General features: G+C 43.8%; 1 protein-coding gene across 2 annotated transcripts in view; it reads right to left on the bottom strand.

Annotated features, from left to right (window-relative positions):
- The window catches only part of LOC144817816 (endonuclease domain-containing 1 protein-like), a 97,984-nt gene extending 84,070 nt beyond the window's left edge, over positions 1–13,914 (bottom strand). The window contains exon 1 of one of the 2 annotated variants that reach the window (XM_078674648.1): positions 13,736–13,914. The gene's annotated coding sequence lies outside the window, so the exon portion shown is untranslated. Of the gene's footprint in view, positions 1–10,200; positions 10,367–13,735 lie in introns of those variants that run through there. The other variant, XM_078674647.1, reaches the window with a different exon arrangement.
- Between the last annotated feature and the right edge of the window lie 10,145 nt (positions 13,915–24,059).

Here is a 24,059-nt window from a genome sequence, read left to right as displayed (position 1 = left end):
CTCTTCATTTCATGAAGAAGCAGGAAGTGCAATTAGCATTCTGATACTCTGTTTCCTTGATATAGTAATTATCACACATTTTATTTGAGGTGACACTTTTGTAGTGATTAAAACAGATTAACTGTGGGCTCTATGATAATACTACTAATTACAGCACATTGTGGTTATAGATGTCGATACCGGGGCTCGAACCCGTGATGCAAGTCATTGGTAACCCTTTTGAAGTACTGTATCCCTTTAAGAGTTCAACCACGGACGACACCACGTGACTGTAACCACCACACGTGGTGTACTCTGAGCCACTCAGGGCGTCTCATATACACAGGCCTGTCTTCCCCTCGGAACTATCGTTTCCGGGAGGGTTGGACCAGAAAGCAGGTCACGGGCGGGGAGCCGCGAGTGCAGAAGTAAGTTACATCTGACCGGTAAAAAAATCCCCCGGGGCTTCGGCTCTTCCGCGCTATTGTTTTTGTTTATAGTGGGGACACTGACGCATGCCTCCTCCCTTTCTTCTTTCTCACTGTAGAAAGTCACCGCGTGAAGTACACCCGCGCCACCCTCACCGAAGGGGCATGTTAATGTCCCGCTTTTTGTGAGTAATTCAGAATCCCAATGAAATACAGCATTCTCATTATTTTTCTGCGAGGCAGAGGTTCAGAGCCCTGGAGTTATGTATTGTATACATGACTTTTAAAAGCGGAATATTTAATCCTTCACTCGACTGTGATTATTAATATAGGACGAATCAGCCATATGTATAAGGCAAGTCTGGCTTAAATTAAAAGCAGGATATACATGCGATTTGCCCCGCAATTTACCGGCAGAATTGGCCGGACATGTTGTGATCTGTTCCATAATTTTGAAACAATTTGCACCCATTCACACAAATGAAAATACACTGCACCGTCATACATGGATGGGCTGTGTTTCCTGTGTGATACACAGTAAGTCAGCTCCATTAATGCAGCTTCTTCTTATGTATTGGACCAAAATTTGAGATCTAATTATGTGCCACTGTTTGTCTTTGTCTTTGTCTTTGTCTTTGTCTTTTTCTTCACAGGTTGCTATGATTGTTTCTGCAAATGGCATGAGATGACATGGTTACTGATGTGTGATGATTTTTTCACACATTTTTATATTTAATTTGTTTTTCACATTTAGAACCTCTCGGGAGGGTACGCCTTAGCGCGCGCACACCACCGGAGGACTAGTTATTAGGTCCTGAAGAATGCTGAGCAAAAAGCAATAAAAAACAGCAGAAACATGTCGACCAATTTTTAGGACTCGGGTTCCCTAACTCAGAACCTTGTTTAGTCCACTCACAATTTTTAACCAATGCGGGTTGACCATCATTAAAAGTTTTTGACCTGGTTACAACCTACGCATTTTTTAAACTGCACTAACACCACACGTTTAGTCACTTTTTGATTTGGGCACTGTTCCACTCACCACATCCTGCTCCGCTGTAGTCAGGCGTTGTAGCACGCTAGGGTGATACTCGGTCACCCTAGCGGGGACCCGATGATGAAGCATGTCACCAATTAGTGGTGAGTGAGGGTCCTTCTAAATGAATAGAGCTCCTCCACTGCAGATTGCTACCTCTAGAGGGTGAGCTGCGTACCAGATGGTATACTAACGGAACAGGCAGTACCATTTTATCTAAGATGAAGACAGAGCACACAAAAGGGGGGTTAATTTATTTAACCATCACCACACAATAAGGGAACCGTGGTTGTTTTTTTAGGTTCTTGTGCCAAGTCACTCCTCTGTTGTTTTTGTATGAATTAGCCCGGGGTCTAGGAGTGCCTACTCATGCCCTCTCTCTCTTGTTGCTGATATATTAAGCATTCAGAGTATACAGAGCTTGATTCAGTTTCAGAAAAAAATATTAGAATTCCTGAAGGAGACAGCAATTTGTGCAGAGTTCATTTTCCTAAATAGAGTTAAGTGTCAGATGTATGTCAGGATATGCAACTCCTGCAGATCTTTATATATCAGTTCGATCGCTCGCCATGCACCGACCTAAATCTGTCACCCTACACCAACCAAAAGTGGTCATTGCATGTCTGGACCAGACCAGAGCACTTGCACCAGTTACGCTTATGATTCCTAGATGTAAGTTTGTGGGGGCAGCTAGAGTGGAGAAGTTATGTTAAAGGGTTTGGAAAAGTCGCAAAGTAACGACTTTGCAGGTGTCCTTCATAATGTGCTTCACTCTGCGATGGACAGGACAGTATCCCTACCAAAGCGCCCTTAACCAAGGATTTAATGCAAGCTTGCTAATAACTAGTACTCAAAATGCCATTATAGACAACGCCCAACAAGCTATCTTCTGGTCAGTCTCCTCCCGGCCTTAACTGGGAAAAGGCCTTGAAAACAATATGACCAACTAACTGTGTGCCCTAATTGCAAAGGAAGGTCCGCTAACCAACATGGAGTGATTAGATTTAATTCTTGTAACTTCTGACTTCACTACGCATCAATATGTTCACAACTCCCAACAGTACCTACAAACCCCTCAACAACAGAAGACGTCGCAAATCTAAGAAATTGTCTTTACAACTGCAGTCATGGATGGTGGACCACATCCTATACCTAAATCCAGAGAAAACTGCATTCCTCTTCAAATCAGCATCCCTCAAGAGAAAGCTTGACTCCTCAGGGGAAACAACCTTTGCAACGCAACCATTACATCGCACTACACTTACAAAGCAGACATTACATCGCAACATCCTTTACAACGCATGACACTGCAACTCAGGCATTACACGCATACCATTACAACACATACCATTGGAGTTAGAATAGTAATTTTTAACCCCTACCCTAACCAACACTTACCATACTGTTGCACCCCCTGGAGTTAGAATAGTATTTTTTAACCCTCACACTATCCAACACTTACCCTACTGTTGCACCCCCTGGAGTTAGAATAGTAATTTTTACCCCTATACTATCCAATACTTACATTAAATGCACTGTAATGGTATGCATTGTAATGGTATGCGTTGTAAAGGTAGTATGCAATGTAATGGAATGCGTTGTAAAGGTAGTTTTTTAAAATGAGATGTAGTGTCATGCGATGTAATGGAATGCGTTGTAGAAGATGTTGCGATGTAAAAACTGCGTTGTTAGTGCATGCGTTGTAAATGTAACATCATACATTCACTCCTCAGTACTGGATTTGCCTTATCGTGAGGGCTTCTTCTCCCCACCCACTAGATCTGATAAATCCTGGGGTTATCTCTAGATTCAGCTTTCACACTTCTCTCGCACATCATCAAAGTGTCAAAGACGCCTGGCTTTCATAGACATGCTCTGAAAAAGTGTGCAGGCAGGTTCCTCCTGACCATCTGAAAACAGCTGCACACTTACTAGTCCTATGTAAATTGGACTTTGCAAACACCACTCATTATGTGAGTATAGATGGATGCATATGGTTTTTCCATAGCGCAAACCTGGCCAGAAGGCAGAGGAGCACTGCACAGGGTCAAAGTTAATTTGCATCCCTTTGGCCCTACCCCCAATCAAAGCTGCCTTCGATTTGTAGGCCAGGCTTGTACACAGTGCCAGCAAGTATTATCACATCACCCTCATCATTTCTGACCTACTCTGGCCCCCAAAGCCAGCCAGAACTGATTTTGAGATGCATTGTCTAGTTCACAAGGTCACTTATAATGAAGCCACCATACCGAGCAGACCTCCTTACTCTGGGGGACGGACAGTACTGGGAAGCAGAGACACATTGCTCCTAGAAGCCCCCGAGTTCAAAATCTCTATCACACTCAAACACATCTTTCTCAGGGTGCATTACCACACTTGGAACTCTCTCCCCTCTATTCTAAGAAAATGAACCCTGCTTTCAAGGAACAGTTCAAAGACCACTTCTTCAGGCAATTCCCAAACTAGTGATTGCCTGAAGGACTCAAACTATAACTGTGGAGCTCAGCGCTGTGTCACTGTAAAGCACCCCGACACCTACTTCTTCATTCATAAATAAATGTTAGGACACCCACATGTCCTTGAGAATGAAGCCTCAGGATAACAAGCTAGTGGCACGTGTACAAGAGAACAAGAGACATGGGTGAGTTAGATTACCAAGATAACGCTGCCATGAATACATCACACCCGTTGTGGGTGATAGACACACGTTACGACGCTTAATCTAGAATAACACAGATCGCCAGCCCAGCAGCAGTCATTAGAACACATGTAAGCACTCTTAAAAATCCAGTCAATACCATCCACCCTACACACTGACTCACACAAGGTCTCTCCACTAACACCCAGGATAGAGCAGGCGTGTCCCATACAGCAATAAGGACTGCCAAGACCCCAAGCAGACAGACAAACTTACACAATTAACACAGGCTAGGCAAGGAATCAAAGAACACACACACACAGGCACACACGCACGCACGCACGCACGCGCACACACACACACACACACACCCACACACACACAACCACACACACACACACACACACACACACTACAATCAGTGATTCATTACAGGGACAACCCTAAAAACAACTAACCCTCATCTAGGTTTGGCCTGCAGGTCAAAATGCCCCGTCTGACCCCTGCCGCAGAGAACATGCAGGGAAAACACACCATTCAGTACAATATCACCCTCAAGATGTACAGACACCCCAGTAGATGCGACGTGTGCCCTCAATGATTAAAGAACCAACAGGGATGCAGCAACATTCTCCTCAGTTAGAATGGTGACTGGTCACGCTTCTAACAACCTGCTAGCCTCCAGCATCTTTTCTTTATTCATATTTGTGCTAAGAGGCTCCTTCAGATCAGATCCTCTGTCCCTCATCAACACTGATTCTTTTACCTGTGGTTATTTGGACTAAAGAGCACAACCAGGAGCTTTCCCTTCCCTCCTGATCACTCAGGATTGCCAAGAGGGAGAAGGAGATTCAATTAAATACACGGCTAAAAAGGAGCGCATCAAAAAACATGATGTCAAGAGCCGGTTTAAAGAAAATAAAAAAAATTGGGGGATAATCATAAACAGAGGGAACAAAGTTCATCAGAAGAAGACAATCAGGCAAATAGTGAGAGGACTCAGGGAGTAAAGAGGGAGAGGCAATGCAAGAAGCAGACAAGGTAAAAAACAGAGACAATGTAACAGAGAGAGATAATGTAACTAACAGAGAGAATAACTGTAACAAATAGAGAGAGACTATGTAACAAACAGAAAGAGGCAATTTAACAGAGAGAGAGAGAGAGACAATGTAACTAACAGAGAGAATACATGTAACAAATAGAGAGAGAGACAATGTAACAAACAGAAATAGACAATCTAACAGAGAGAGAGACAATGTAATAAACAAAGTGAGTACATGTAACAAATAGAGAAAAAGACAATGTAATAGACACACATTACTCCCGAGAAAGTCAGTAAAGAGACAGCAAGAGGCAATCATAAAGAGAGGATCAAACCTCATGAGGGAACCATGTATGTATGTATGTATTGTGTATTTGTATAGCGCTTTACTGTCACCCCAAGGGCATCCTGGCGCTTGAGATCACTGTCAGCAACAGAACCATCTTACACTGCCCTAGGGAACAAGTGGGTCTTCAACGCTTATTTAAATGGTAGAAGGTCCCTTTGATCTCGTAAAAGGAGTGGCAGAGAATTCCAGAGTTTAGCCGCTGCGACACTAAACGAGCGTCCACCCATCCTCACTCTCTGGAATCTCGGTACCACCACCAGCCACGCAGAAGAAGAGCGCAAACATCGCGTGGACGAATACCATGAAAACATATTCTGCAGTGGGACCGGGCCCTGTCCGTGCAAAGCCCTGAACACCAGGCAGGCAGCTTTGTACTGAACACGTAAATGGACCGGCAACCAATGTAAGTCCCGGAGAGCAGCGGTGGAAGAGCTGAAGTTAGGGCGAGAGAGGGCCAGCTTGGCCGCCATATTCTGCACCCGTTGCAGCTTACATAGCAACGTTTTAGGGGCTTCCAGAAGTAGAGCGTTGCAATAGTCTAAACGACTTAAGATGGTCCCACGCACTACTTCTGGTCTAGACTGTTCAGGTAGAAGGGGCAAAACTTTACGGAGCATGCGCAACAGCATCATGCACGTAGCCGTGGTCTTATTTACATGTATATCCAGCTGCAAGTTAGGCCCAAAAGTATCCCCTAAGTTACGTGCAGACTCAGCGGCTGACACTGTCTCAGGAAAGGTCGAGGGCCAAAAATTGTCGGGGAGTGAACGCGGTATTTTATCAGAAGAACAGTAAAGCACCTCCATTTTTTTGCTGTTGTACTGAAGGGAGTTAGAGCGAAGCCAGTCAGCTGTAGCTGACATACAGCGGTGGAATGTTTCCAACGGGATCGAGTTGTTTCCTTCCAGTGAAAAGACCAATTGGGTATCATCAGCATAATTGAATGCTGAGATACCGAATGATTTTATCAGATGGACCAGAGGGCGAAGGTAAAGGTTGAAAAGTATGGGGCTGATGGCCGAGCCCTGTGGTACCCCCTGCCCCACATTCCTCACCTCCGATCTAAATGGGGGCAGCGCCACCACCTGCCGTCGGTTGTTCAAATAAGAGACCAACCAATCCCTTGCCAGCCCGGTGACCCCGCACTCTTCCAGTCTCCTGATGAGGGTAGAGTGGCAGACCGTGTCGAACGCGGCCGACATGTCGAGCAGCACTAAGAAGGCTGCCCGACCCATGTCAACCCACGAACGAAGATTGTCCAACACGGCCACCAGCGCAGATTCAGTCCCATGCGCTGGACGGAAGCCAAATTGTGCCTCATCAAACCAGGTGTTCTCTTCCAGGAAGCCGGACAGGGCGCGGGTCACTAGCTTCTCCATGATTTTGATAGGGAACGGCAGCAAGGAGATGGGTCTATAATTAGACAGGCAGGCAGGGTCCAATGTGGTCCATGAACAGAGGGTCAGGAGGCCATCAGAGTCAAGGAGAGGAGGTAGACAGAGAGAAAGGACTCAAGAGGGAATCTTGAGAGACAACAGGAGATAATCAGAAAAGAAGAGGCAAGACTTGGGAGGCAGTTGCGCGTGTTTGCAAGTGTATGTGGTATTTGTAGAGCGTGAACCTCCCTGGGAGCCCTGGAGCTCTGGTATGGGCTCTGGCTCAGGGATGTGGGAAGGTTTCCAGCAGTTGGAGAGTTCAAGGGGCGCGGATCCTACCCTGTAGAGGCGTCATGGTTCTGAAGCCTTTCCACGACCAGGAGTGTCGGGAGACCTGATGGAGGCATTACCAATATCCTGTGGGCAGAGCTATCAAAGGCCCGTCCTGGGGTTCTCTCATAAAAGCGGCGTAACGAAACTTGAGGGGGCCCCCCAACCTTCAGACCCATTCTGGAGCTCTCAGGCTGGATAGCGCACAGTGCTGGAGAGGCCCCCCTGGAGCTCAGGCCCCATGCACCGCAGTTGTTGTTATTGTGATGCTACTGGAGTGGTAAAATAAATGCGGGGTAAAAAAGCGTTTTAAAGTCATGCATTGGTTTTACCAATGTTGTTCTGTCATACAGCCATATAGATATTGCTATTTGCAAAGAGGAAAGTAACGAGCAATGTGATATGATGTGTTAGTGGTATATATATGATTGAATCCTCATGCATGTAGGCATTATTCTAATCAACGAGGATCTAGTAGGAATGTGACAACCTGACATGTTTACATGATCAGTTCCCCATGCATATATGCAGGCATTATTCTCTGCAAAGAGGAAATAGTGAGTAATGTGAAAATCTGACCTTTACAATATCGATTGCCCGTGAGTGTAGGCATTGTTTTCTGTGAAGAGTAAATAGTGACGTGACAATCTGACGTGTTCTTTAAATACCTGGCATGTTTATGAAATACAAATACATGATCGATCGATGGGGGCACTGGTCTCTGCAAAGAGGAAATCGTGAATAATGTGAGAATCTGACATGTTTACAAAATACCCTTACACAGTAATTTTTCCATAAATATGGTCACTCTTCTTTGCACAGTGGAAGTACGAGGATCATTCCGCTAAGGAAGCACACTGCTTTTCATTCATGGATACTTCCGAGGCATTTTTGGTACATTTACAGCCTTATTCATCAAGCCGAATTGCGCTCGCAAAGGGCCAGATTCTGAGAATCTGGCCCTTTGCGAGCGCAATTTTTGCATTTGGGATTCATCATCCCAAATGCAAAAATCGGTAATTGCTAATTCGCTAAATTGCGAGGAACTACATTTAAGGAATCTCTATTTGAGATTCCTTAAATGCAATTCATGAAGCATTTTAAAATTGCGAAAATGCAATTTTGGGCCGCTATTTACCGAGAGGTCAGACCTCTCGGTAAATAGCAAAAACTTAGAAAAATGCTTTTAAAAGCATTTTTCTAAGTTGCATGTTGCACAAACCCATGTCCCTTGGACATGTGTGTGCGCAACACCTGTTTCAATTTGCATTTCAGGGGTGCTACAGGGTGTCCTTTGGACACCCCTGGCACCCTTTCAATCGCTATCTTATTTGCGATTAGCTAATTGCTAATCGCAAATAAGGAATACTCCCCATTCATTCCTATGGGCCTTTTGGCCCATAGGAATGAATGGGAAGTTATTCCTTATTTGCGATTAGCAATTTGCTACTCGCAAATAAGGAATGTGTAGGAATCGCTACTTATTTAGCAATTCCTACACGAATACCGTTTTGCGAGTCCTTAATAGCGATTCGCTATGAATCGCTATTAGGGGCTCGCAAAACGGCCCGTTGATGAATAAGGCTGTTAATCCTTTTGGTAAAGAAAAACATCTGAGCGAGTAATTATTATGCAGTTTCTCACGCAGTTAGCAGAAAGGGCCTTATGGAACTGCGGACCAACCACGAACACAAAACATTGTTCAAAGAGCATGGAATAGCACGTTGTTCTTTAAAGAATCCATATTATAATAAATAACTCTTCTAGTCTTGAACGTTAATCTGTTAAAAAAAACTTTCTGCTCAAATTACAGGAGCTATTCTTGAACTCTTAGAAACCTATTTACACTTGTTCGTATCGAACCCGCCCCTGTAACTCCTTTCATGTGTGCAATTGCAGCCCATTTCAAGCGCTCATGACCTACGCCCGTAAACACTATTAACTTCAGAGCTGTTCTTATAATACTTAGGAGTTCCACCCCAAACTCTCTGCCAATCTATACTACTGTGCTGAGGGGCCCTGGAAGCAAGCGCGGCGCGGGGGCTGCGGGGCCCACCCTGTTTCAGAGACTCTTGACTAAGCATGAGCGCTAAATCTGCTCCGCTCGCGGATTCCGCAAATTTTCGGTAAATTCGCGATCCGCGAACTCTCGCGAATTTACCGAAAATGGCAAACCGCGAGTGGCGGATTCCTAGGTCAAAAGTTCACGCCTTGATGGCCTGTTGTTGTAACTATTTTACGATGGCGCCGGCAAGCTGCCAGCGCCATCGTAAAATAGTTACTAAATTAGCTTCAACAGGAAGCTCGAATAGATAAAATCAAGCAGGCGCTCGTACATCTGCTTTATTTTATCTATTAGAGCTTCCTGTTGAAGCTAATGTGGCAACTATTTTAGGGTGGCGCTGGCAGCTTGCCGGCGCCATCGTAAAATAGTTAACAGGCCAGGCAGCTGTGCCCTCTTCCCAAAACGGTGGCGTCTTCTTGAATAATTATGAAGGGCAGGGTGCCTTCATTTTTCTTAACATGTGCGCACTATTATGCATATGAGTGTTCGCAACATTTACATTTAGATGCCAATTTCATACAATTTTTATTTTTCATATTATTTTCCAATGTGATTTATGTAGTTGTGTGAATGTAAAGCTCCATAGTCATTATTCTTTTTTTATTCGTTTTTATTTTTGGTTCAAAATAGATCTATTACCTGCCTCCAATGCAACTTTATTGAATTGAACATGACTTAATCTTTTGTAGGTGTGCCCTAGTTGAAGCTTAAATTCAGTGACTCATTTATCGGCCCCAAAAACAATCGTGAGCGTTGTCAAGGCTGGGCAGCTGTCTCTGATCGGTATCTGACCTTTTATACACACAAGAGGCATGTGCACTCGCATGGAAGCCCCGCCCCAAATCCGTAATTACAAAAATACGCAAATACGCGGATTTTGCGGATCCACGATCCGTGAATACGCAAATTCGTGAATCGTGGATCCGCAAAATCCGCCCATGCTTACTCTTGACTCACCTGAGACGGACCTGCAGCTTCGGTGGCAGGCACAGACAGGCGGTGGAAGACTGTGGCTAGCAATTTATTTATGTCCTCACGGTCCCTCTCTGTGCCCCGGACTCCCGGCCATCTAATGTGCAGTTTTAATAGCGCACGACAATACTATGGATCCCTGCCTCGCCCTGAGGCTGAAGACTTAGACCACTGTTCTGCGCGCATGCGCACCATGTAGCCAGTACGCACGCACTATTTAATTTATGAGGCGAGGCTGCAACAACGGTGAGCGTAACTTTAAAATTACGTTCCAGACAGATGTCAGAGACCCTGCTGTCAGCCAATGTAGTACTGCGTGCTGTACTGTCCTGAGGGGGCCTCTGGAGCGCAGCCCCCCCCCCCCCACCCCCAACCCCCCCCCTCCGCAGCGCAGGAGCTGCGGGGGCCTTTGTCCCTTGTTACACACGGTTTGCTACCTCTCACATGTTTTTGCCTTTGATACTTGCACAAGTGCCACCTTTGCCTACTTAACGCTTGTTCTTGTGCCTGTGTGTCTAGCTCATATTGCAGTATTATACCTCAAACTATACCTTGTTTTCTCTTATATCCTGCACACTTGTCACTTTTTCCTCTTGTGCACTCCTTACTACCTCATGTATTTTTTGGTTGCTCACAATTTTTACTACCTCATGTGTTTTATTCGCTCACAGTTGTCACTTTTACCTTATGTAACGTAACGTCTACTTTTGTAATCGGTTCCTGTGTAATGTTCTCATCATGTTTGTGTTCCTATTGTGAAGCGCTCTGACGCCTTCGGGTAAAGTCCGCGCTATATAAAAATGCATAAATAAAATAAAAAATAAATAAAAATTGTTACGCCCATGAAAGCAGGAGGAGGAGGCCTTCAGAAAAACAGGCAGGAGTCAGTCTGACAGAGGGCGGGAACTCAGGAGAGAAACTGATCGATAAGCCAATAGTTACTCGGAGAGAGGTTGTCAGGACTGTGATGCACACAGGCAGAGTTACTAAGAAAGTAGGACAATTAGGCAAAGAGGGTGAGGATTCGGGAGGCCAGCGGGTAAACAGACCAGTAGTGAAGGTGAGGGTCAGGAAACAGTCCATAAATCAAGACAGGGGCAAGAGGCAAAGCAAAGAGTAAGAGACAGAGGCAATTATCAAGAGGCTGGGGGTAGAGAATCCAATCCAGAAAAGGGATGCAGGGAGGAAGGAGAGCTGGGGCAGAAGTTAAATAAGAGAGTGGGAGATAATCAAAAGAGAGAACATATTCAGGTAGTCAGAAAGTGAGTAAGAGAAGCAATAAAACAAAGAGACCGGGAAGCCATTGGGAATAAATGAGGAAATTAGACAGACAAGCACAGAAGGCAGATAACAGATACAGGAAGTAATTCAACAAACATAGGCAATCAGAAACAGATATTAGGAAGCCATGAGACAAGGGATAGACCACAAGATGGCGGTGTGTCATAATACCTAGGCCAGATTTATCATAGTATTAAGCTGCCCTTTCCTCTCGCTGTGCGTTGCAAGAGCAACACAATCCGTAAGCCAGATTCACCAAGTAACACAAGGCCACCTCGCATCGCCCTGGGTTGCTTGGTAAATCAGGAGTAATACAAGGCAGTGTAAGTCTGTGCCTTGTAATGCTCTTCCCTTGGAAGGCGTTCGATGGGTGGAACGTGTCAAGATTGGCAGACCTGCGAATGTGTCAAAAAGTTAAGTCTTCGCACGGAAGGTTCAATGGAGAAAAATATCTGTATTCATCCTCGGTGTTTCTTCTAAGTGTGCTGCATTCTGCAGGCACTTAGAAAGAGGACAAATCTTCCAAGGACTGTTTTTGTGCAGGAAGGTGCACCCTCCTTGCAACACTTCCACCCTTTCACTATGGTGCAACGGTTGCTGCATTGGCGCTGGGCAGCACATAAGGACTTATTTATGAGAGCCCTGCATCTCTATTGCACCAGGAAGATTTATGAAAGCAGGCAAAGCCAATCTGCATGTCTTAGGTTGCCTCATAAATCATGAATAAGGTGATGCAGCGCAAATTGCTGCGTTGCCATACTCTGCGCCGATAGGTGTTCTAGGAGCTTTACGGTGAGTTTTCCCAGGCAACACCCATTGAATTAGATGCTGCCCCAGATTTACAAAGTCATGTAAACATAGTGAAGCATCAAATTCATTCAACTCCCAAGGTTAGTCGGAATGAGGAGAAATGCGTTAATTTCTCCTCTTTTTCTCTCTCTCCGTGCCTGCTGCATTCTGCAGCACACATAGAAAGAGGAAAAAGCCTTGTAGCAGGCACGGCCCATACAGGTAAGAGTGGTGGGCAGGGGGTTGGGGTGCGGGGAGTTGACAGACGATAAGGTAAACTTAAATAAAATAAAATAAAAACACATACCTTACGCTCGCCGCATCACCGACTCGGCAATGTGGCAAGAGCAAGGTAAGTGTTTTTTGGTTTCAAAATTTTAAGTTTACCTTATCATTGTCTGTTGACGTCACCACCCCTCCCCTCCCCCCATCCCGCCATCCGCTCCACTACTCTGACCTGCACGGGCTGCGCCTGCCTCTTAGGATTGTTTTTGTGCATGAAGTTGCCCTTACCTGCACAAAAACAATCCTGCCTGCAACAGAGGCACCGTTGCAACATGACTCACGCGTGCCTACATTGGTGCTTTGCTGCTAAAAAGGCACCAGTGCAGGCGGAGAGGAAAGAAATGCAACGTATTGCTAAAATAAGGTGCATTCCTGCCCTTCTACTTTGGCATAGGGCAGCACAGCAAGGTGCATTGCTGTTCTGCTCTATGCCAAAATGCCATAAATGAGCCCCATAGTGTGCAAGGTGAGAGCAGGAATGAGCCATATTATGGTGAATACAGCACAATCCTGTCCTCTCCATGTAATCCAGCACAGAAAGTATGATAGATCTGGCCCCTAGTTTTTCTTATCCACATGTGAAAATGACGAGGGGAGCTCATAAACAACTGCCTTGAGGTCCCAATATGTTTTGAAAATTACAATTCTAAATATTTTATAGAAATACCACTTTGCGACTTTTTTTGCAAAGATTATATGAGGGCACATTTTCTAGCCTCTATCCAAAAGTGCATGTTAATCTACTATTCCACAACTTTATTGGTGGTGGACAGGTAAAAGCATGGATTTGAAATGATACAGCAGCAGTAAATCATTAAATCTCAACACACCCCGCAATTGTGATGGATATCACCATCAAGCATTGGTGAAAGTTTGAGAGATATGGCTGCACCTTGGTGTGACTTTCAAAGCAAAATTCTCTTCCTAGGTTTATCAGTAAGTGGGTGGGTGAGAGTGTGTAAGTGAGTGAGTGAGTGAGTGAGTGATTGAGTGGAAAAGTGAGTGAGTGACTGAGTGAGTGGAAAAGTGAGTGAGTGAGTGATTGAGTGGGAAAGTGAGTGAGTGAGTGAGTGAGTGAGTGAGCGTTAAAAATAGCACGCATCACAGGTCACACATCTCCAGGCACTAGTAATCTAGTTCTCATAACACAGAGAGTGACACTCACCCAAACCTCGTGCAGCCTCCGACCTCTTCTCAAGGGCAGTAATTCACATACAACCTTTGCGACTGCACCGTCAATGACACATATAGATGTCTATATCCTGTTGATTTTCAGGGTTCGATCAGTAACCAAGCCCTGCTTTGCTACCGGATGGATAGACATAGGAACACTTCTGTGACAGCAAGTGAAACAGAGAAGTAAGTGGGTTTTTATTTCTGGTAAAAGTAGTTTGAAAGACACAGGATGTTGACACGTCAGGGCCCCTTGGTTTTCAGAGGCACTTGTTATTATTAAGCACATTTCGGTTGACCACAATTCGCACTGTTTTTACTCTATACATGACAAACCAAACTCTATGCATCACACCAAATCCCGTACAATATTTAGTTTAGAGACTTGATATGAAATAAAAATGATAAATACTTAACAAAGTGTTAAATGTCATTATAGTTTTCATATATAAATATATTGGTGCATGCTTGCTGAGTTTATGATCAACTCTTTGCATAGAAAATACTGATGCGCGATGCACCACATACAAATCTTGTCAAAAGTAATCTGAGAACTCTGTGAATGATCTGGTCACCAAACATTTTCCAATACTGACAAATAGTCATTGATAACCGAAAAGAACAAGAACCGCTGGACGGCCAAATGTTCATGGGGAGACAACAGTGTATGGGGGGTTTAACACATGATTGACAAGCTTATCAACATCTTTGTGGGTAGCACTGAGTTGGCTTTAGTGTGAGAAGCTGGGTTAATAATGCACCATCGAAAGTCCAAACATCATGCCTGATTCTTGCTGTTACACCTCTCAGTACCCAGACCAAAAATGTGATAAGCATTTCTGGGGCAAGGAGTTCCTACGCCAAGGAATCAGAGGGACACACTGCACCACCTGCCTTCTCCAGAATAAGGTACCATTGGGTAACTAGCACGTTTATCTGTCCCACCTCCCGCCAGCATTGGGGTGGAGGACTTCCATTTATCTCAACAGGGTGGGTGGGAATCAGAGGGACACACTGCTCAGAATGTATGATGTTACAGTGCATACATTTACAATGCATGCCTTTACAACGCAGTTTTTACATCGCAACATCCTTTACAACGCATTCTTTTACATAGCATGCCATTACTTCGCATTTACAGAAACTACCTCTACAACGCACTCCATTACATCGCATTATACCTTCACAACGCATACCAATACAATGCATACCACTACATTGTATTTAAGGTAAGTGTTGGATGGTATAGGGGTAATAATTACTATTCTAACTCCAGTGAGTGCAACAGTAGGGTAAGTGTTGGATAGTGTTAGGGTACTATGCATTGTAATAGTATGCGCTGTAATGACTTGCGATGTAATGCCTGCATTGTAGTGACCTGCATTGTAATGACATGTGTTGTAATGACATGCAATGTAATGACTGCTATGTAAAGGTAGCGCGATGTAATGACTGCGCTGTAAAGGTTGTTTCCCCACTGCGCCATCTGCCTTCTCCAGAATAAGGTACCATTGGGTAACTAGTGCGTTTATCTGTTCCACCTCCCCTCCAGCATTAGGGTGGAGGACTTCCATTTGTCTCAAAAGGGTGGGTGGGAATGAAGAAGACAAGCTGGGCTACCTGCCTTCTCCAGAATAAAGTACCATTGGGTAGCTAGCATGTTTACCTGTCCCCCTCCCCCTGCCCCCTCTGGCATTGGAGGGGTTGGACGTCTGTTTGTCTTGCTCAGACTTGAAAATACACTGCACCTGAGCATTAGGGGAACAGAGAGAGGTGTGTCTGTAGGTCATGCACCTACTGGATGACAATCTGCTACTCAAAGCTTTGTACGCCTACATAAAATCAAGAACATTTTGTGCAAAAAAAAATCAAAAAGATGAGAGGGGGTGCTGTGATGGAGAGGGGCAAGAGGCAAACAGAAAGAGGAAAGGAAACCCCGGAGGCAATCAGTAAAGTGTAGGTTACTCAGAAAGAGCGTGTTACGACTCAGGGAAAAATTCCAAAATAGAAGGAAACCTATAGACAATGACAACCAGAATGTTGTAAACTTGCAGCTCTGTGTGGTCATATGGTTTGTAAAGAGTGAAGTGTTTAGTGTGGAGCTCTCTGGGCCTGAGCTGCACATAGGGGGAAATGCAGGAAGGAGCCCTGAAGAGGTGGAGTTTCCTTTCATATCTCTTATTGTAAACTATACATCTGGTGCAAATGGGCCTTTTCTCTATACCATTCCTTCCTTTGTGCCAGTGAAGGAACATGGACAACTGGAACTGGAAACACAGCTGTGCTGCAAAACTGCTATTTTGTTGAGGACACACAACACAACCCCAAAATGTTATCAGAATGTAGAACATCCTAGAACCAGCTTCAAGCTCATTTCTAACTCAATGTTTAGCATCTACATAAACTGGACCCGACTAAGACAGATCCGAAGCCAGCATAACGGGTGCAAACCTATACGTGTCACTCACTGCAACGCTTAGAACCCTACACGCCATCATCAAATCTAGAACCAGAGCCTCAAACCAGCATGTATCACTTCTTCCGGGAAACAACGTTTACAACGCAACTTTTACAACGCACTACCATTACAACAAAACTTTTACAACGCAAAATCTATTACAACGCATACATTTACAACGCATGTTTTTACAACGCAGATACCTTTACAACGCATACCATTACAACGTAAGTATTGGTAAGTATATAATTATATTTAAAATGTTATAGTTTTGGGTTTTTGGGTAAAGGGGTATTTTTAGGGTTCATGGTCAGTTTTTAGTTTTTGTGTAAAGGGGTATTTTTAGGGTTCAGGGTCAGTTTTTGGTTAAAAGGGTATTTTTAGGGTTCAGGGTCAGTTTTTGGTTTTTGGGTAAAGGGGTATTTTTAGGGTTCAGGGTCAGTTTTTAGTTTTTGGGTAAAGGGGTATTTTTAGGGTTCAGGGTCAGTTTTTGGTTTTTGGGTAAAGGGGTATTTTAGGGTTCAGGGTCAGTTTTTAGTTTTTGGGTAAAGGGGTATTTTTAGGGTTCGGGGTCAGTTTTGGGTTTTTGGGTAAAGGGGTATTTTTAGGGTTCAGGGTTAGTTTTGGGTTTTTGGGTAAAAGGGTATTTTTAGGGTTCAGGGTCAGTTTTTATTTTTTGGGTAAAGGTTTTTTTTTAGGGTTCAGGGTCAGTTTTGGGTTTTTGGGGTACAGGGGTACAGTGTAAAAATAAAGTAAAATTAAATGTAAATTAAATTAATTTAATGAAATTAAATTAAATTAAATTATATTATATTAATTTTAATTAATTTACATTAAAAAAATTAATATATACTTACCAATACTTACGTTGTAATGGTTTGCGTTGTAAAGGTATATGCGTTGTAAAAACTTGCGTTGTAAATGTATGCGTTGTAATAGATTTTGCGTTGTAAAAATTTCGTTGTAAAGGTAGGCGTTGTAAAAGTATGCGTTCTAACGTCATACATCCCTTCTTCCAATATTCTACGCTTTCCTCTTTTGTAGGCTGTTTCTGACGGCTCAGTACACTTTCCCATTTCACTCTTTAAAGTTTCAAGTGCTGGATTGAGTGTTAAGGTTTGTGAAGCTCTGTTTGTTTTTCTTCCCTAAAGGTTTAGGGGCAACAAGTCACCTTGCTGCACTGCATGAAAGAGAAAGGGTAGGAATGTGCCGTATTTAACATATTACAATGCATTCCTGCCCTTCCTTTGCACTGGTACCATTTTGACTGCCTAGCCCCAATGCAGGCACCCTTGCGCCATGCTGCAAGGGTACCTGCATTGCAGACAGGATTGCATTTGTGCAGGAAGGAACACCTTCAAGCACAGAAACAATCCTCTGAGGCTTTTTTCTTTTTCTGTGTGTGCTGCAGAATGCAGCTCACATAGAAAGAGGGAAAAACAAGGAGAAATAAAGATATTTCTCCTTAATACGCCTCCCTTGGGAAGTGTTGATAAATCTGGGAATGCACCAAATCCATAGGTGGATACGTGGGAACACACATGCTGGACCTATGGAATGCCTCTCTGGTGCAGAGTAACGCAGCGGGCTGTGCTGTGTTACTCTGGATTTATCAAGCCATGCAGGGACATGCAGGTTGGCCTTGTGAGGCTTGATGAATCCGACTTAGGTTTTGGTTTGCCCTTGACCCCCTTGCATGGCTCAAGGGCGACGCGAAACCTTCATAAATATGTCCCTTAATTTCATTTTGCTGGGGTGTAGAAACAAAAAGTAAGGAGTACCAATGGGCTTTCATGTTTAGAGGTAAACACACTTTGTTTTTTTCAAATTGAAGACAGCTTACTTGATTTTGCTGGTAATACCCCTGAATATGCTCACTATATTTTTCTGAAGTATCTTCTCTCGTCGAGGCGCCCATGCACCACTCAAGTAGCTGTAGTAGTTCATGTTGCCAGGAGCGGTGCACGCTAAGCCCAGGTGCCATGGCAGTGGATGGAGTGCGTGCGGGGAGGTTGGGCCACTACAAGGTGCCTTTAGGAGGTTTCTGAGATCACCTGTTGTGGGACGGTTGAAAGCGAGGATGGACCACCGGAACTCGTAATATCACTAGATTTGGTGGCCACGTTTAGTGGGGATGGTCTACCTTAAAGTGATTAGGAGGTGGGGAAGCTCAATTGTGTGGATTACTGCTACCTCACAGGCAGAGAGGGCAAACAGAGGCAGAGGAAACAGAAAGATGCTGAAAAGTGTGTAAAGAGGTGAGGCCCACAAGAGGTCTAAGAGAGGCACGCCAAGGGGCGAAAAAGAGGTGAAGAGCGAGAGAGCGGATCTAACTAGAGATGGCAGAGGAGCGGTGAGAAACACTTGAAAGAGTGTGAGAGGAGAGCGAGAGAGCGGATGCACTGCAGCCAAGAGAGCTGGGTCCGAAAGGGCCTTGACTGGTCAGTCCCAGGTAAGTGGAGCTGGGCCTAGACACCTCCGGATGGCAACAACATGGGAGATGCCGGATGCTTTCTTAAAATAGGCAAGTGCTTATATTCTTAGATAGTGAAGTATCAGTTTCTGATTTGGCAAAATAATTGCTAATTGTGATCATGCTACCAATATTTTGCTCTTTCTCTAATTTATTATGCACGAATTGTGACTAGAAACCACTTGATTCTGGTGGGTGAGCCTGGTTTTTAGGAGACTTTCCTGTTCCAATAGAGACTCTGTCCGATTCCTTTAACAATTTGCTGCACATTTGGGACAGGGAGCAATTTCAGATGTTTTACTATTCAGTAGGATTACACATTTGAGCTTCATGGCATTCATTCTGTATCACTTTATTTCTGTGGTATTTGTAATGGACCCCCTTAACTTTTCCCAATTATTTTGTCGTCCAAGTTACTTATTAGTACTTGTCTGCTAAATTGATGTTGGGGACTGATTCTTTTCCTGAAAGATTAAACAGGAGGAGAAGTGTCCAAGGTAAACATTTGTGTACTCTGAATTTTTAAGGGTATCCTAAATATTGGGGTACGGTTCTTGTCCCACAGGGTTAAGGAGATCTTCTCTTGTGAAGTAAAACTCTCGGTTGTAAACTGGATTTTTGTGCTGTTTAAAAGGTGGGTAGAGAATTTAGAGTTTTCTCCACTTCAGTTGAGTTGTATGTTTGCTACATGGTTGAAGGTCATCTGTTTTTTAAGAGCATCAGATAGTATTTCTTCTCTTTCATTCAGAACTAAGACTATGAGTTCTACTATCTTTTATCCCTGCTTTGAGGTGATGGCTAAGTTTTGTGTGGTTGAGTGTTGAAAGTCTGAAAGAAAAATTTTTGCATTTTGGGCAGTTGGTGTCCAGCAATTACTCTAGTCAAGCGTGCATTCTTATAGGCCGGTAGTTCCAGCTGCAATTGCTAGATGGATATATTGGGCTGTGAATGAACAGCTGTGCATATAGGTGGCTTGTGGCTTATTCCACTAGAGAATCTTTGGCATGCGAACTTAGGAGTGTTTTTGGAAGACATTTTGAGAGCAACAAATTGGTCGAATGCAGGTGCATTTGGGAAGTTCTATTTGAGACCATTTGACTATGTTGCATGTGCAGTATTTACAAAGATTTAAAAATGCCCAATGATCGCCTCAGGTTTTGCATCAAAATGTAGATTCTCCAAGCGATAATGTTAAACGAATCTAGGTTATCGCATTATCCCTCCCAAGCCACCCTAGGAGGGGCTGGTTACTTTGCAATTTTTGTGACTTCATGAATCTTTTAAAGCAGGATTATTTTTTCCAGATAGATCTAATGAGTACCTTTAGGAAGATTTTAACTGTACGAAGAAGTAAAAAAGGGCATGTGGCAAGTTGAAGATGGATGTCTTGGATCAGTCCCAAAAGACGAAGGGTAAGAAAGTTGATATATGCTGGTTTGATGTTCTGTTTCTAGTGTTTGATGATGTCGTATAAATGTCTACGTTCTGCAGGCAGTGGCAAATAAAAGACTGCACACATAATGCTAGCCCTGTGTCTCTAATAAAATGCAGATTCTCCTAACACTATAACTTGGATAATTTACATTCCTCCTAAACGTCCATAGAGCTAAACACCCAGCTTCTGAAGCCTGGCTAGCCAACATGAGCCTCAATGGTTTCATCTTCAGGCTGAAAGTGATGGTGAAATCTCATAGTTTTACCATTAATAAAGGGCTCTCTTTCAAGTAACACATAACCTAGAAAAAAAATAAGGTAACATGTTACCAGCTCTTCCACCTAAGAAAAGTGAAATCCTTGCTACCCAATCAAAATGGTTCAGATCAACAAGCCAGACATTGGTCCTCGTTTAGATGAATAAAACTGAATGCGAACTCTAACAATAGTGTTCGGCCCTCTGGGCACACTGTATGTATCGCTGTCTCGCGGTTTTAGCCAATAAAGTTTTTAACCTGAATAATCCAACAGTAAAACAAAGTTTGTTTTTTCTTCTTTCTTCCAATTTTATTACTGTATTCTTATATGTTGTAAATCACATATAATTCTTCCGAAAGTTTTTCCAGACAACATTTATGAGGCTGTGCGTCACTTTTACGCCGCCGGTGCATCACTTTTTGTGACGCACCAGTGGTGTAAAAAATGTGCCTTGTTGCTCCATATTTAAAAAGTGACGCATCTAGGTAGATGCGTCACTTTTTAAACCCCTGCGCTACATTATACCTGCGCCAGGTATAATGTATGCAAGGGGGGCGTATTGACGCAAGGAAGGGTCGTAGAAGTGACGCAGTGAAATCTATGTGATTTCACTGCGTCACTTTTAGGACACTGTTGCGTCAAAATCTTGCGCCTGCCTCACAGCAGGTGTAAGACTGGCGCAGGCTCTTTCACATGGGGCTTGCCCCATGTGAAAGGGCGCATTGCTGGAGTTGCGTCACTTTTGTGACACACTCCAGCAATGCATCACTTTTGCACTTACAGATACGTCAGAAATACTGACATATCTGTAACTCCTTGCGACATGATGCGTCATACAGTAGAAATGACGCATCAGGAATGTCGCAAGGAGTGTGCACTGAGAAGTGACGCATCGCTGCTTTCACGCAGCGATGCGTCATTTCTCATAAATGAGGCCCATAGTATTTACACATCATTCCATTTTCGTCAGGGGAATCTGATAAAGATAATACATATCATCAATGAGGGTACCTAATGAATTATGTATGTTATTGCTTTCTGATTATAATCAAAAAAGTAGAAATGTAATAGTTTGTTAAATATCCATGGGGTGTAGAGATACTGTTAATCGGTGAAAATGCTCGTGAAATTATATAAAATCGCGATCTAGACCGTGTTTTATTAAAAAAATAGGTGCTCATGTACAAATAAATAAGAGGATCGTGACGCAACAAATAAGAAATGTGAAAAGCGGAATAAAATGCGTGGTGGCTATAGAAATTGTGAGCGTGCAGTTGAATAAATCGGTAAACCTTAGAGTCTAAAGCGTGATGTGACGGAGATATATCTTAGGGAAGGGGACTGAACGTGCTGTCTCAAGTCTCCCGATAAACATTGTAAACAAAGGTTTCTTACCGGGATATGTTGGTGTCTGTGCTCTTGTATAAGTTTGCTCCGCTGTATTCACTTGTGGTTTGTAAGTGCCGCCATTATAAACGGCTTGTGCGCAACCACCCCCTATTTTTTAGAATTATTTGTCTCGTTTAGATGAAGACATACTCTAATTAATGGTGTCCCTGACTCAAAATTGTCATCTCTTATCTTTTAAAGATGCTGAGGATCATCAAGGAAAAGAAGGAATTAAAAAAAAATGTTGGCACTGAAGGAGCTTAACTACCACTGCTATCGGGCTTAGATAATCTACAAGACCAGTTGCATCACCTATAAAGCTATCATAAAGAAAGCCCCATGAAGGAAATTGGGTTATTAGTTGTGCAGGGTGCAAGGCCTGTGCAAGTAATAGTTCCACAATTTCCCATTACTGGGAACCAAGCACCCCACTGTAGTGTTTGACTGTCTCAGGAGAGGGAAGTCGAACAGTCCAAGGCCTACTCAGGGGGGTACGGTGGGCTAGTAGTCACTATTCGCTGGCACGCAATATTAACACTCACTAAATAATTGTGCAGCCAGTGTTTTTTCTTTTCTTTTGATGTCCATCCCACCTGGACACCCCACATGGTCCATTCATTTGGAGAAGCACAGGAGCCCACCCCTGGCTGCCCTGGAGCAGCATCCTCCTTGTTGCGGCGAGAGCCAGCAGCTCTTCGTCCCTGCCTACTCCATGTGGGCAGGGAGTTTGTTATGCGGCGGCCAACCTGCTCCCCCCAGATATGGGGACGGGGAGCGGGAGAAAGGCTGCCACCAGTGGGGGCCTGTAGATGGCTTCAGGCCCCTTTTCTCTTTGCTGTGGGGAAAGTGCGCCATCAGTCTCCATCACCACTGGGAAAATGGGGAAAAGGGGCAAATATGGAATTTGGGTGGGGGCCCCACACATTTAGCCTCCCTAGGGGAAATAAATAAATTATTCCTGCACTGACCCGCCGGCCCCCACTGGGGGTAATTTTCAAATCTTGCAAAGGAGCTCCATGCGTTCCATTTTTCAGAAAGGGTCAAAGTCACCAACATTAATAAAACAATAATTCGGGCCTTTTGGACTGATTTGGATGATCCTGGGCTCATTGTCCTCCTGGTGGTGAACTCTAGACACTCAAAAAAGATGGGGGAGCTAAATGTTTTTAGGCTAGGTTCACCCTCCTTACTCAGTAATGAACACAGAAAACAACTGGAATACCAGAATTAGAACCTAGATATGGGGGATGAGAGACTTCTGCTCAAGTGGAGTGGGAAAGTCTACAGATCAAGAAAGAAGATTTTCTTTCTTGAGTCCCCTCACTCACCAGGGATTCTCCTTGGTGACATGCTTCATAATAGGGGTCCTCTCAATCCGCTACAGATTGAGACGTGCTGCGACTTGCAAAATTACGTAGGAGCACTTATGTGAAAACATGTGTAGTGCAGTGGAGTGGAGTGGGAAAAGAAAATGTTAAAAATACCTATCTAGTGAGCGAAATACTTTATTCTGGCTCCTAGTCAGTATGTTTAAAAACAGGGCTAAATACTAGGGAAAACAGCATAATCATGATGAGTTAGACGTCTTTAGTATTAGTTGACATGTTTCGAGCCTCCCCAAAGCTCTTCCTCAAAACCACACAGGGACCAGCCCTGTGCGTACCACTCCTAAGTGACCTAAAAGTGAGGTAGATGAAGAATTAGTGAAATATAAAGTGCCACACCTAATGTGCGTGCACTATTGGTTTAATTTATATGATTTTACTCATCGGTACGTAGTATCTGTAGGAAATAAAGCAGAACATTGTTTGAGTAAGTAGCCCCTACCAGAAAACTGGCAGGCATCCATACTAATATTATAAAGAGAGACCCCAAACCTTTGAGGCGGGTAATCTCAGTAACCACAGCACCAATCACAACACCCAATACAGCGTTGGAAAGGGCAGTTGCAGCAGAAGGACAAAGGGTATGCAGACGGATAAAAAAATGTATAAAAAAAATTGCAAAAAACTACATCATCCAGAAGGCCGAGGGCCAAAATTACATCAAACAGGAAATTATGTAATAATGTGACTCACTATATTGATACTGAGAGCCTGGAGCCAAATTGATCGTGAACAAGGGATATGCTATCCCGAAACGGGTAGATGTGTGCCTGCCTGCTTGAGAAGCTCCATGCTGTGAGGATTAAATAAAAAAGCACATAAGTGAAGACGAACGCGAGTTTGTCCCGTTTTTCTCCCAGCTGGGGGAATTGGTTGTGGATTTAAATGCGGCGTGGTTCTGCCGCGGGGATTTACGAAC

Source organism: Lissotriton helveticus, chromosome 2_1 (genome assembly GCF_964261635.1).
Source record: "Lissotriton helveticus chromosome 2_1, aLisHel1.1, whole genome shotgun sequence".
NCBI lineage: Eukaryota > Metazoa > Chordata > Amphibia > Caudata > Salamandridae > Lissotriton > Lissotriton helveticus.
The sequence above is the reverse complement of the archived record's forward strand: the minus strand, read 5'-3'. Positions and strand labels throughout refer to the sequence as shown.